The sequence below is a fragment of the Mya arenaria genome, chromosome 9, assembly GCF_026914265.1.
Source record: "Mya arenaria isolate MELC-2E11 chromosome 9, ASM2691426v1".
NCBI lineage: Eukaryota > Metazoa > Mollusca > Bivalvia > Myida > Myidae > Mya > Mya arenaria.
In genome coordinates this window covers 14,475,362-14,487,978 of record NC_069130.1, presented here as the reverse complement: position 1 = coordinate 14,487,978, position 12,617 = coordinate 14,475,362, and the positions used below count along the sequence as shown (strand labels likewise).

The following is a 12,617-nucleotide window of genomic DNA, read 5'->3' as shown; positions in this document are numbered from 1 at the left end:
TCCATAATTCACACTTTTAAGTGTATTGTTGCTAGTACCACACTAGAATTTTAGTGTGAAATATTTTTTCAGATAACGAATACGCATGTCCTTAACATCAAACGACCACGCACACTACAAATACTGCGAACAGAACTACAGAACCTACAGTAACACAATTAAAACTGCCCAGCCTTCTGGTGAGAATGTGCCGCCAGTCAGAGTATGACTCAAAGGTCTACCTACACTAAGAGTAACATAGGAGATTTTCTTATGCCTTGATTTTATAATTAACCTTTATACTAACAAGCCCTTCCAGGTATTATTAAGTTCATTAAATGTACTTTGACATCACAATTAAAATGATAAATATTTTTTAATTAATTCGCTGTCGGGACAATTGGATATATAACTATGAAAAACATGAGTTCGTTAATCCATGAGCATACATACACTATCTCATTTAAATTTTGAGTGTTAATGTAAATACACATAGGGTATTTAAAACTTGGGTTATAGATCAAACCAAAAGTATGTTCACACAGAGACTGACGAAACATACAAATAGTTTGCAAAACAGATAAAATCACTAATGTTTTAGCGAGATGCAAATATGAGTTACATCGTTTATTTCAAAACGTTATTTTCTGGATTCACTCAAAGGTCATATACGCTTCATTTCCCGTTGTGTGTTTTTCATTTTGACGAGAAGTTCTGTATTCCCGAACATAAATGTACTTTCTATAACCTGCTGCTCAAATGGAATATCGGTGCTGTTTTCAAGCTCAACTGTCCCTAATAGTTGACACCCGGGGTCTGTTGTGAACTCGGGGTTCTCCTGGGTCGATCTGTAGACGTATGTTAAGGATATTTCACTGTTAGGAGTGCTCCTACGAGAGTAGGGTAAAAATGGGACTCTCGCGGCCATGTTTGGCGATTTCCCGCGTTAGCGGCCATGTTTGGCAATTTCCCGCGTTAGCGGCCATGGGACTCTCGCGGCCATATTTGAGTGACGGTTTCCCGCGTTAGCGGTCATGTTTAACCATTGTTTGAAATCCAAGACAAAGGGTCATTGTTTAACTGGGTCTCCATTGATTAACAGTATTCATTTCAACACCATATCTTATAGCCACCCAATTACTCTCCAGCGTACCCATTGTAATAACTTAAAAGTGAAGACAGTTAAATGAGCTGCTGACAGCTCAAAAGAATAGATATATTTTTATTTTAATGTACCGCTTGATATATTGTTAGTCTTTTTTATATTTTTTATCTCACTTTACAACACCAATAAACAGCCTCATTAATTTATTTTATTTATTATTATTTTTTTAATTTTTTTATTATTATTTTTTTTGCAGGTTGAGGACATGTCTGACGAGCTATTTTATACCATTCCGGTAAGTTGTATCAATTACTAAAATATCAGACAAGATTTCAATATTTATTTTCTTATAAGTGCAATACAATGCAAATGCAAATAAAGTTGATTATTATTGAATTCAAACAATTTGTTTAACATAGATCATACATTTTTTTATTATTTTTTTTAATTTAATTTAGGTTACATTTTAACAGTAGAAATTACATGAAGTTAGATGTAATTTGGTATAAAACATAGAAATTATATGTCTTGTATCTTATAATGTCCATAAGCATATTATTTAATTCCATCTTCTAATAATTAAGAGTCAATGATTTTTTAACAACCGCTTTTAATATCCCTTTTGCTCTTTTCTCGTCTATATCATCACACTTAATGCATACATTTTCGATCGCAAACCGCAATATTCACTAATACATTTCTCATTTGTTTCACTTTTCATTTTTTCCATTACCTTTTTGTTGAAGTCACTATATAAAAAATGATCTTTAGGGAAATCTGAAGTGTCAAACTAATGTGAATAGGCCAACATATCTTGGAAAATGTCCGGTGTTGTACATGATACTAAAAATGAATCTGTGTCCGTTAATTCTAGCTCAACGTTGCTACCATACACATTTTTCAAATGGTTATATTTTGACCAATCAAGGATACTCATTCCAACAAAAATTGGTTTATTTAATTTAATTTTTTTGCGACTTAATTGAACACCAACAAGGTCTTCAGAAAAAATCCGGTGCATCTTATAAGTGGGTTTGGATGACACCTTCTGTAGTCGTTTTTCTGTATGAACAAGTTCTACGGACCGATGCTTCCGAAGATTTTCCATGGTTTTTCCTGAAAGTAAACAAAATTTGTGGTAAGTAACTTTTCATCATGTTAATCTTTACTCTGAACTGCTAAATATATGTTTTTATGACCTATCCATCGTTATCTTAGATACCTGTGTTTTGGATGAGGGATATGTAAATGGGACCGAAAAATACACTTTTTACTTGCCGGTAGTTATTTATGGTCAGTTTTACTTTAGGTTCCTAATTGTACATGAGCACTTGTAAGCGTCTGATTGAAGATGAATGAAATACCAAAAAGTGAAACTACGCCTGACAGTTATTGAACAGTTGTTTTTGTAGATAAGTATTAGTGGTATGGAAGTGACAATAAATTTATTGTATAAATTACATACTGGCAGGTCATACAAAAATGATAACAATGCAATAATTAACAAGAAGTAAAAGAAAAACCTTACCGAAGACCGAGTTGTTCATGAGTTTGAAGAAGTTCTTCTCGAAAGCAGTCTTGGCTTGTTGTCGCATTTTGGTGTTGAACTCAACGTAGGGTTTCATGAAAGCCTCTTGTTGGAACTCTAATACTTTATGTATTTTTTTCAATTTTAGACCGAGTTGGAGATACAGTTGCAGGTTGCGATAGTGAAGTACATAATTCTGTTTGTTTTCTAAAGTGGTGAGTAATTTTTTCAATCTTTGCTCTGGGTGGAAGTTCCTCACTGTTGTGTAAATGTTTCAACACATGTTGAGCATAAGGAGATAATTTTTCATTGGGTGTGAATTTACGTTCCGGAGCTAATGGGTAGTCGTTATGACGGTCATGTAAATGTTTTGGATATTCTAGATATACTTCTAAAATATACCCCTTAGATCCATCCTCTGGTATTTTTTCAGGTTCAAAAGTATCAATTTCTTCATTCTCTAAAAACCTAAAGAAGCCTGTTGGTAGTTGTTGTGTCATACTGTAACCATAAAGATTATTGACATCATAATAAGCTAGAAATGAGGTTTCTTTTGTAGGATCATAATCATTCAAAAACTCATTGTTTGCTTTTTTGTATCTATTTGATATTGACTAATACCACCTCGAATACCTTTTTCTATAAATTAAATTTGATCAATGTCTGTCATGAGCTCTAGAGTGACTTCAGTCATTTTCAACATTGCCTGCCAGCTCAATCCCGGACTGGTGTAAAAGTGACAAGGGTCTAAACCATAACACTTCAGTGACATATCACGAAAATTTTCAAAAACATCAGCTAATAACAATATGTCTGTTTTTAGATAGAGATCATGGTATTCTCCAAGACTTTTTAGTTTGAATGTTTGATATACTTGCTTTGCATGTTCATAGTCTTCTTTGGATATATTTTCCTCAGTCAATGAAGAGTAAAAATTCACTATTGCTGGAAGATCAGCATCTTCAAATTTATCCCAGTCAGTCATGAACTCATAAGGATAAACCCCCTTTCTTAGCAGGAGGTTTCCATGATCTTTGATTTCTGAATGAAAGTGATGGAAAGACTGTGGGCCATTTTGAGTTATCTACAAGGGTCCCAAGAGATGATGGAAAACCCAAAGAGTCAATAAACCTAAGATTTCCAATACTAAAACTGATATACTTTTCAACTGACTGTGGGATGCAATTGATTTTATAATTTTTAAATGTACCAATGCTTTGACAAAGCAAGTGACCATCAATTTTTTTAAGATTGTGGAAGATGACTGGGATGAAACTGGGCTGTTTACATTGTAAATTACAATTCATATGTGCAGCTCCTATGCATGTCCCAGTTGTGTGATCATGATGTCTTGCTTTCTTTTCCTTGTTACCAAATACTTTTTGACATAAACAACATGTGTTCGCTTGTTCGAACTGTTTTCCTTCACTTTCCTTTAAAACTAGGGGTGTGATATTTTGCATATGTTGCTGTATTTCATGACTTTCTCGTAAAAGACATTCTAACAATTGTTTGGGTGCATCTGGACCTCTGTAGATAACAGTATCTTTGGTTAATTTTGAATCAGTTGAAATAACTTTATATCCAAAGGAACAGGGTTCTAACAATTGATTTTTTGTTGTTGAAGCTCTTTGGTTGTTAGTCTCTATTGGTTTATTTAATGTTTCAAAATCAGCCACAATAACATAAGGGACACGCAGTGTTTTTTCATAATCTTTAAATTCAAGAAAGCAGTCTGCTCCTGATGGAAGTTCAATTTTTTGAGCATCATGGACTTGACAGTATGAAAGGTGATCATCTAATAAACTTTGTTTACTAAATCCATGGAGGCAATATCGACAATAGCAGTATGGATGATATTCTTCCACTACGCATTACAAATTGCCAAAACAGACTCCATCATATTGACTTATTGCTTTTGCAATCAGAAAACAGTTCACATTATGTGCTTATAAAAAACATAAACAGGTTTCTTAGACATGGTAAGAAAGGACATCATGAATATTACTATGTTGAACTAAGAATTATACTTGTTATTGTAAATTCAATCGTCCATACGTTGCTGTTGGACACCATAATGACATAACATTGGTTTTTACGTAATGAACAAGCTAAGTTGATGCAATCGATATCCACATCATCAATCGATATGACCTTCAAGTCATAATTTATGACTCATCACTATAGATGCCAAACTAACTGTTAACTGTGCGATTGTGTACTTCGTTAATTGTATTGTAAAATTAAAGTATTGAATAAAAATGTTAAAACTTTAGTAGTGAAAACTAAATCTAAAAAAACATTCGTTTTTCATTGAAAATCATCGTGCATGATTATGGTAAACCTGAGAAGAAAAGTGAGCCTGGTGTGGGGCTCAGACTCACGACCACAGGAACACTAGCACAGCGCTCTTGCCATCTGAGTTAAACGGGCAGCTGGTTCCAACTCACACAGACTAGACTCGTCCGTCCATTAAAAGGGCTGTCTCACAGATTATTAAATAGCGAAAAAAAAAAGAAAATTGTCGAAAAATATCATAAATTTGGCACCGATCTGTGACATAGTTCCTTTAACCATTTAGGTCGACATGTAGGCACCCCTGCTCTTTTACTGCTGCCACGATTGTGGGTAACCTGAGTGTAAGTATGCCCAGTTTTAAAAAAAATGTTTATTGAATTAATATTTTTGTCATGGCGGAGTGAGGCAGATAACTCACGAATACTTAAAGCAATAAAGATGTATGAATGAAATTGCAGAAAAACCACTTCAGCACAAACAATGAAATCAAATGTTTAGTAATTCATAATTTGATTTACAGGGGAGTGTTCGGGAGGGGTTTCCCCTGCCGACAACCATCAAATTTGGCATGTTTGACCTGGTTTCAACAAGCATTATAATGTGAGTATTATAGATTATGAACCCGGGGGAGGTTTAAGCATAAAAGGCCGTGTTTCTTTTTGGCAGAACTACATGATAACACTAGAGCTTACAGCGTCTTACCGGTGATTTTTTTTTAACAAGGTTTTCAGAACGATACCTTTAGGCGAGATGAAATGTATTGACATGTCTCGCTTGACTGGCACATATTTCCGATCAGAATTTTTTTAAGTTAAACTCTTTTCAAAATTATTCAGCTGAAGGCATGTATAAGCATGCAAGACAGTTTTAGACAAACTCTTTCCTACAAAGAAAAAAATGATATTTAAGTAATTAATTATGGGTGGGTTCGGGAGGGGTTTCCTCTCCCGACAAGCAATGTTAATAATACCTTTTTTCTCCTGCATATAATCAGAAAATGCGGGATCATCAGTTCAGCACAAAAACAGTGGCGGTTTTTGCAATATTTTTCAGAAGTGTTTAAGAATTGCTTGTAGATCAGTGATTTTTGTTCATGCAGTGTGCAATTTACTCTTCCTAACAGCTGTTTCGACTTGAGATAGAATATGGTCGAGAAATATGTTCTTCTAAATTTGTTCTTAAAACATAGTCTATATGAATTACTTAAAAAGGGATATTGTTTATGTAAAATTAACAAGACATTTACAACGCCAGCTTTAATATAGTAAAGCATAGGCATAGCAAAATTCAAAACATTTTTATTATATATGCTTTGTGGTGATTTATAGACATTTATAAACAATAAAAACAATCTTTCACTGTTTTTAACATATTGAGATATTTTTTACTGTTGAGTATGTTGTATATGCTATAAGGGTGTCAATGATTGTATGTTTGGGTAGGTGTTGTGTTATTTTCCTTTCTTATTTTAAACAGACCCGGGAGGAAATGATGATGAACCAGCCAGACAGCCCGCCTGCCACCCCGCCGAGCTGTACTTTGTGTATGCCAACATGCCGACATGCTAAAATTTGTTAGCACTTCAAGATCAATGGAAAATTGTATCCAAACTGAAGTATAAAGTGAGTAAGTTTGGGCATATAAGCCCATTGATACTGTTTGTTCCATTCCTAAATGAATTTCTTTCATGTTGTTTGTCAATCATTTCTGGTGCGGCTTTGATAATGATATTATTTTCTAATGAAAATGCTGACTTGTATTAGTCTTTGGTCTGTATTGTGCATCTATTCGCACATTTTGTTTGCTCTTTTATGAAAACATTACATTAATTGCAAATTTTATAAGCAATTAATCAAAACTTACTACACATTTGATGCAGAATGATGTTTTATTTTTACACCAGTCAATTGTAATCACGCCCCCCCCCCCCCCCCCCCCCAGGTCCGGGGAATAGTCGGGACTTTGACTTTCAGTCCAGCCAATCCGTGGTAAAATCCCCGCCTTGCGGGGACGAACTGATGGCTAAACCCCGGCCAAATGCCCCCGCACCTCCGCTAAATTTGGCGCTATGGCAAAACCACCGCGGTCACCTGGCCCTGTGGGGCCACCTGGAAAGTTAAAACACGGCCCTTTTCCTCGGTAAACCCCCAGACCTGGGGGGGGGTGCGTGGGTACAATTGACTGAAGCATTAGTGTGCATATGATTTTCAGCTTATGGACAAGAAAACATCTACTTCAACAATCACAGCAACACAATGTGATCCCTATTTTAAAGAAATAATACCACCTTTCATTAATTCATTAATCAATTATATCAATCTTTCATATATATTCATTAATTAATTCATTTATTCAGTTTATACATTGAAAAACATGACATTTCTTAAGGCAAAAGAAACAAAAAAGTGAGCCGCTTTCATAAAGATTAGAGCCTTTTCCCTTCATGCATTAAAAAACAACCTTAATACATTATAAATGTCTTAAAAACCCTAATTTATTGCTTATTTCAATAGCCAGCCTGGTTGCTGTAGCCACAGAGGAATTTTCAAGGACAAGAACCAGTGCTGGTCAAAATGTGGTCTCGTGTGGTTTTCCATACCGGCTCTCAGCAAGGATTTCCGAGAAAGGAATACCGCCTTCAAGTAAGAAGAATTTCTAAGCATGTCTGGTTTTAATGCTTTCAAAATGCATCTGGGTACTTAATAAAATGATGAGATTAACCTTTGAGTTGTTAAAAACTGATTGCAAAATGTCCAAAAGACTACATATTTCATAAAATTTGTCCTGAAATCCTTGAATTCATGAGATTTTCTGCATATTTATCACACTTATGCCTACATTAAAGGTTGTGTATGCCTCAAATGAGTGGTAACAGGCCTTTTTCAAACTTTAACAGTAGTGGCAGATAGTTTTAATAGTGTAAAACATTGCTTTTGTGTCTTGCTTGCAGATCATGATGTGCCAATAAGCTCCAGTGAGCTGCGGCTTTTTCCCCGGTGGTAGTCCTGCAATATGAATGCAGGAGATGCAGCTCTGAATCCAATATTTCAGAAGAATGAAGATGTTAGTCAACTCTGTAGTACTTGTTTGTGTGTAAATGATTCCAAAGAGTGAGATTTATAGCAAATAAGCAACTTATAGACAATGGTGAAGTGGCTGTGCTCCGAATTTGATGCCAAATCTAGCCTTCAAAGCAGATACTTAAAGTAAAAAGTTTTTAAAAAAATGGGCATAATAATGCTATCTCTGCATTTTCTACATCATGTAGGCACCTCAATAATCAAAACACTAGCAGTTGTCATGAATCTTTCAGTTTTGGTGGGTTTTTTCCATTTCCTTTGTTGCGCCATTTGTCCCAGAAGCAAACAATTTGGCATATAGTGGTATTTAAACTGTCTATAAACACATGATCACTAACTTTCTTTTGTTAAACTGAACAATTCTGTTACCTATGTATATAAGTGGACCAGAAAAGCAAAATTTTGACAAGTTGAAGCATTTCAGTTTGGCTCGATGTCATTTTTTATATAAAACACTAAGCCGATGAAGTGGAAAAACCTTATTTTGCTTAGAAAAAAATCTTAAAAGAGTAGGCAGGCCATTTTTTGTGGTCTGTTCTATAGACACTATTTTGGCTACAAGGAAAACGTTACTTTGTCAAATTATTCCAATGCATAAGGAAATAATGGCTCTTCAAAAGTTTGCGGCTTACCATTTGAGGGAAATGGCTGTTTCTGCTTTTTTATGAAAATACCACAGGTGCTAATACTTGTCTTATTCAGTTAGTGTTTGATATATCATTGCCAAACTTTCAGTATGTGTTGCATATAGCCTTAAGTTGAACTATAGGGGTTTTGAAGTCTGTTTCTTAAATGTTGCTTAAATAGGCTTAAGACCACAGTTATCTGCCCCCCGTTGACCAAGATCCGGATGTGAATATAGAAAAAAGAGTGCTTGTGTTGAAGTATCAATATTTTATTAAAGTTGAATGAAAGAGAAGAAACAGGTGGCCTTTTTGCATAGAGCTTAACATAATTTGACACTGTTTTGCAAAAACTGATAGTTTTCACTGTAAAAATTGGAAAAATCATTGCCTGTTGAACTTTGTTTATTGGTTGTTTGTAGCCTTATTCCGTCTTGACCTCAGGGTCATGTCTTACTACTCAATTTTGTGAGAAAACGCAATAGTCCACCCTATGTTTTCTTGTTATTAAATTTTGTGTCTTGGATTGTTCTACAGCAGTCAGTTACTTGTTTTTCAATTGGGACTGTTTTAAAGTAAGCCAGGTTAGTGTCTAAATGGAACATATATTCAAGATAACTGTGGTCTCACACCACATAGCATGCGCTTCTAAAAATAGGCATTTTTTGGTTTCCCCAAGTCTGAGGTGTTAAGCGCTTATTAAAATGCATTGTGAATCTGGTTACAACCGGTGTTTGCCTTATTTCTAAACGACATTTGCAACAAAATGACAGCTATTAAATGTGAACAAACAATAATTACAGAATAAACTTATTAAACTTAAAAAGTTGTGTTATGGTAAAAATCTTATATATGTATATGATTGAAACTGGGTTCGGTATAATAAAATAAATATTGCATGGCTTCCAGTGTAACAGTACATATTGTCAACATTCGGGTAAATATTTATATAATGACATATTTTGGGATATTACTCAGGACAAAAACATTGTACATATATGCTTAAGAAGACTTTATATCAAAGGAATAGCACTGTTTTTGTCATAGTTTAGGGATAGAGTTTCTACCCTATTAACAGCTATTTATGTAATTTATTTTCTGACATGTGTGATACCTGTTGTTGTTTTTTTCATTTATTGTGATTTCTGATGTTAAAGCTACACTCTCACAGATTGAACGTTTTTACAATTTTTTTTTTATTTTTTGTCTTCGAACGAACAAGTTTTTGCGTAAATATCTGCAAACCAATGATACAATTCTTCTGACAAAAGATCAGATCACAGCTTTTCATATTTCCGTCCCAAAAACGATGTTTTATGCATTTTTATTAAACCGTTAGTAATGGTTTAAGCCATAAAACATTAATTTGGAATGGAAATATGAAAATCTGCGATCTGATCTTTTCTCAGCAGTCATTCATCACTGGTAAGCAGATATTTACTCAAAACAAACTAATTCCAAGACAATTTTTTTTTTTTTAATTTTGCATTTTGATATTTTCCTCCATAATCAAATGTGTGCAGAAATGACAACCTCAAATAAGTGGATTTTTCTTTAATTTATATCAATGCTTTAAAGGAAAACAATCAAAAACAAAAAGTCATTGCTTTGGTTCATGTACAAGCAGGAAAGTTATTAACAACTTCTAAACTTGACAATCATGTACATTACACTGCTTAATTAAGACCATGTAGTAGTAACTTTCAATCCATTATTTTTTCAAAAGATTATCAGATATTCTTAGTATAAGCCTTAAATATATTTTAGCATTAACTTATTCATTCACTTATGTTGCCCTCCACATTCAAATGATAAAACAATTGAAACTTATAAGGCTCACTTTTGTTTTCATTTTCATGCATTTTTTCTGTTACTTTTTATATATTTATTTTCTAATTACAGACTTATTCTACAATTATACTATAAACGAAACACTTATGTGATGGAAATATATTGCAGATATTGAAATGTGCTTTAAAAATATACTAGTTACTAGTTTTTGAAAATGGAAGTAAACTCCTTAAATCTTTTGGTTTGAAAAAATGAAGTTTTAATAAAAGTTGAGTAATGTTCTTATGTTTGACCCTTCCCTCAATGGGCAATTTATTGCATTCATCTTTTTTATAAAAAAAATTTCCTTTACTTTTACTATTTGTATTTTTTTCTGTGTAAACGATATAGTTTTATCAAATGTGATAATGCTTTTGACATGTGATATTAAAAATAACTGTTGTATATACTGTTTATCAGGGATTATACTCATGCATTTGGTCAAAGGAATGTTTTACTGATGTTGCAGTTAAATCAACATATTTTATGAAATGGATAGTGTTGAAGATAAAGCTTCAAATATGAGTATTAAATGTTATTGTTACAAGAATATATACTCATCTTTTACTTTTTTTTAAAATGTCTTCAGTATCAGCTGAATGCTCATGTTTAACCCTCATTATAATTATATGCTACCTAGTTCGTGTTCATATTAATTGATAATTTGTCTACTACAACATAACTGTATGCATTTCACATTACAAATTTACAATGGCCATTTGCATATTTATCTCATATTTTATAGCTTTAGTTTATGAATGTATGTAGATAGTGTATCTATGTAAATTAAGGACTCATAAATAAACTGTGAAATACTTACTGCTTGTTTTATGGAAGGTGTGAAAGACCAATACTTATAAGGATTTACATCTGGTAATAGGAACCATTTCCTTCACACTACTTAGCCGATTTCTTTCACTATGGTCTTCATTATGCACCAGTCAATTGTAACCACGCCCCCCCCCCCAGGTCCGGGGGTATACCGGAGATAGCCGGGGAAATGGGCCGTGTTTTTACCTTTCGGGTGTATTTGTTCAAAGAAATGTTTTACTAATGTTGCAGTTAAATCGACATATTTTATGAAATGGATACCATAGTATTAATTATGCACCAGTCAATTGAAACCACACACCCCATCAAGGTCCGGTTGTATACCGGGGATAGCCCGGGAAATGGGCCGTGTTTTTACCTTTCGGGTGGCCCCGGAGTGCCGGATGAATGCGGTGGTTTTGTCTACGCTTTAAATATAGCGGGGAATGGGCCTTACCTGGGGTCCCTGGGGTACGGGGGCATTTGGCGGGGATTTTACCATCTGTTCGTACCCGCAGGGCGGGGATTTTAGCCGGGGTTGGCTGGACCGAACTTCAACCTCCCCGCAATCCTCGGACCTGGGGGAGCCGTGGTTACAATTGACTGGTGCATTACTAATCAAAATACTAAGAGACCATGCAAAGTACAGTGTGTATATACCACGTTATAAATTACGTTATATGCTTCGTCGGAAGGCAAAATTGCTTAAAATGACATAAATCAAAGATAACTTTTCATTTACAACACCATTTGAAATGAAACAAAGGGCAGTCTATGCCGCTTAAAGAGCCCCGCATTTGTTTTATTTTCAAAATTTGATAAGGTCATTAATTTTATCAAACACTTCGACAAACCTGTTTCCAAAATAATGTTTTGACAGTGCTCCGTCAGACTATATTGTGAAAAGGTTTGTCGAAGTGTTTTAAGAAACCAAAACTCGCAATCAAAATTTGGTTAAAGAACGAATGTAGGGCTCCGTAATCGGCGTAGACTGCGCTATGTTTCCATCTATTACAATATTCAAACAAAGCATCTAAGCTTAATTGTAGTTCATTTTCAAAAATTGCAAATATCACTTTATCATCAGCATATAAAATAAGAAATATTTGAAACATATCAACATCTATGCCATCTTGGCCTTTGTGTACAAAACATCTTCTAAATCATTTAAAAACATGGAAAATAGGAAGGGCGACAAACTTGCTTATTTTAAGCAATTTTGCCTTCCGACGAATCATATAAGCACCGCCTGAGTGACATGAAAACTATCATCAATTAACATGACTGTGAGATGAAACACAACATCGAGACATCCGACGGACTAGGCAGTTACATGAAATACATTGCCGAGAGCACTAACATAC

At 34.3% G+C, this 12,617-nt stretch overlaps 1 long non-coding RNA gene across 1 annotated transcript; it reads left to right on the top strand.

Annotated features, from left to right (window-relative positions):
• Window positions 1-2,697: 2,697 nt before the first annotated feature.
• Window positions 2,698-11,250, top strand: LOC128203442 (uncharacterized). Its single transcript, XR_008255947.1, has 5 exons — window positions 2,698-2,827; window positions 5,431-5,510; window positions 6,387-6,532; window positions 7,424-7,552; window positions 7,861-11,250. It is a non-coding gene; the product is annotated as an uncharacterized LOC128203442 (long non-coding RNA).
• Window positions 11,251-12,617: the final 1,367 nt, after the last annotated feature.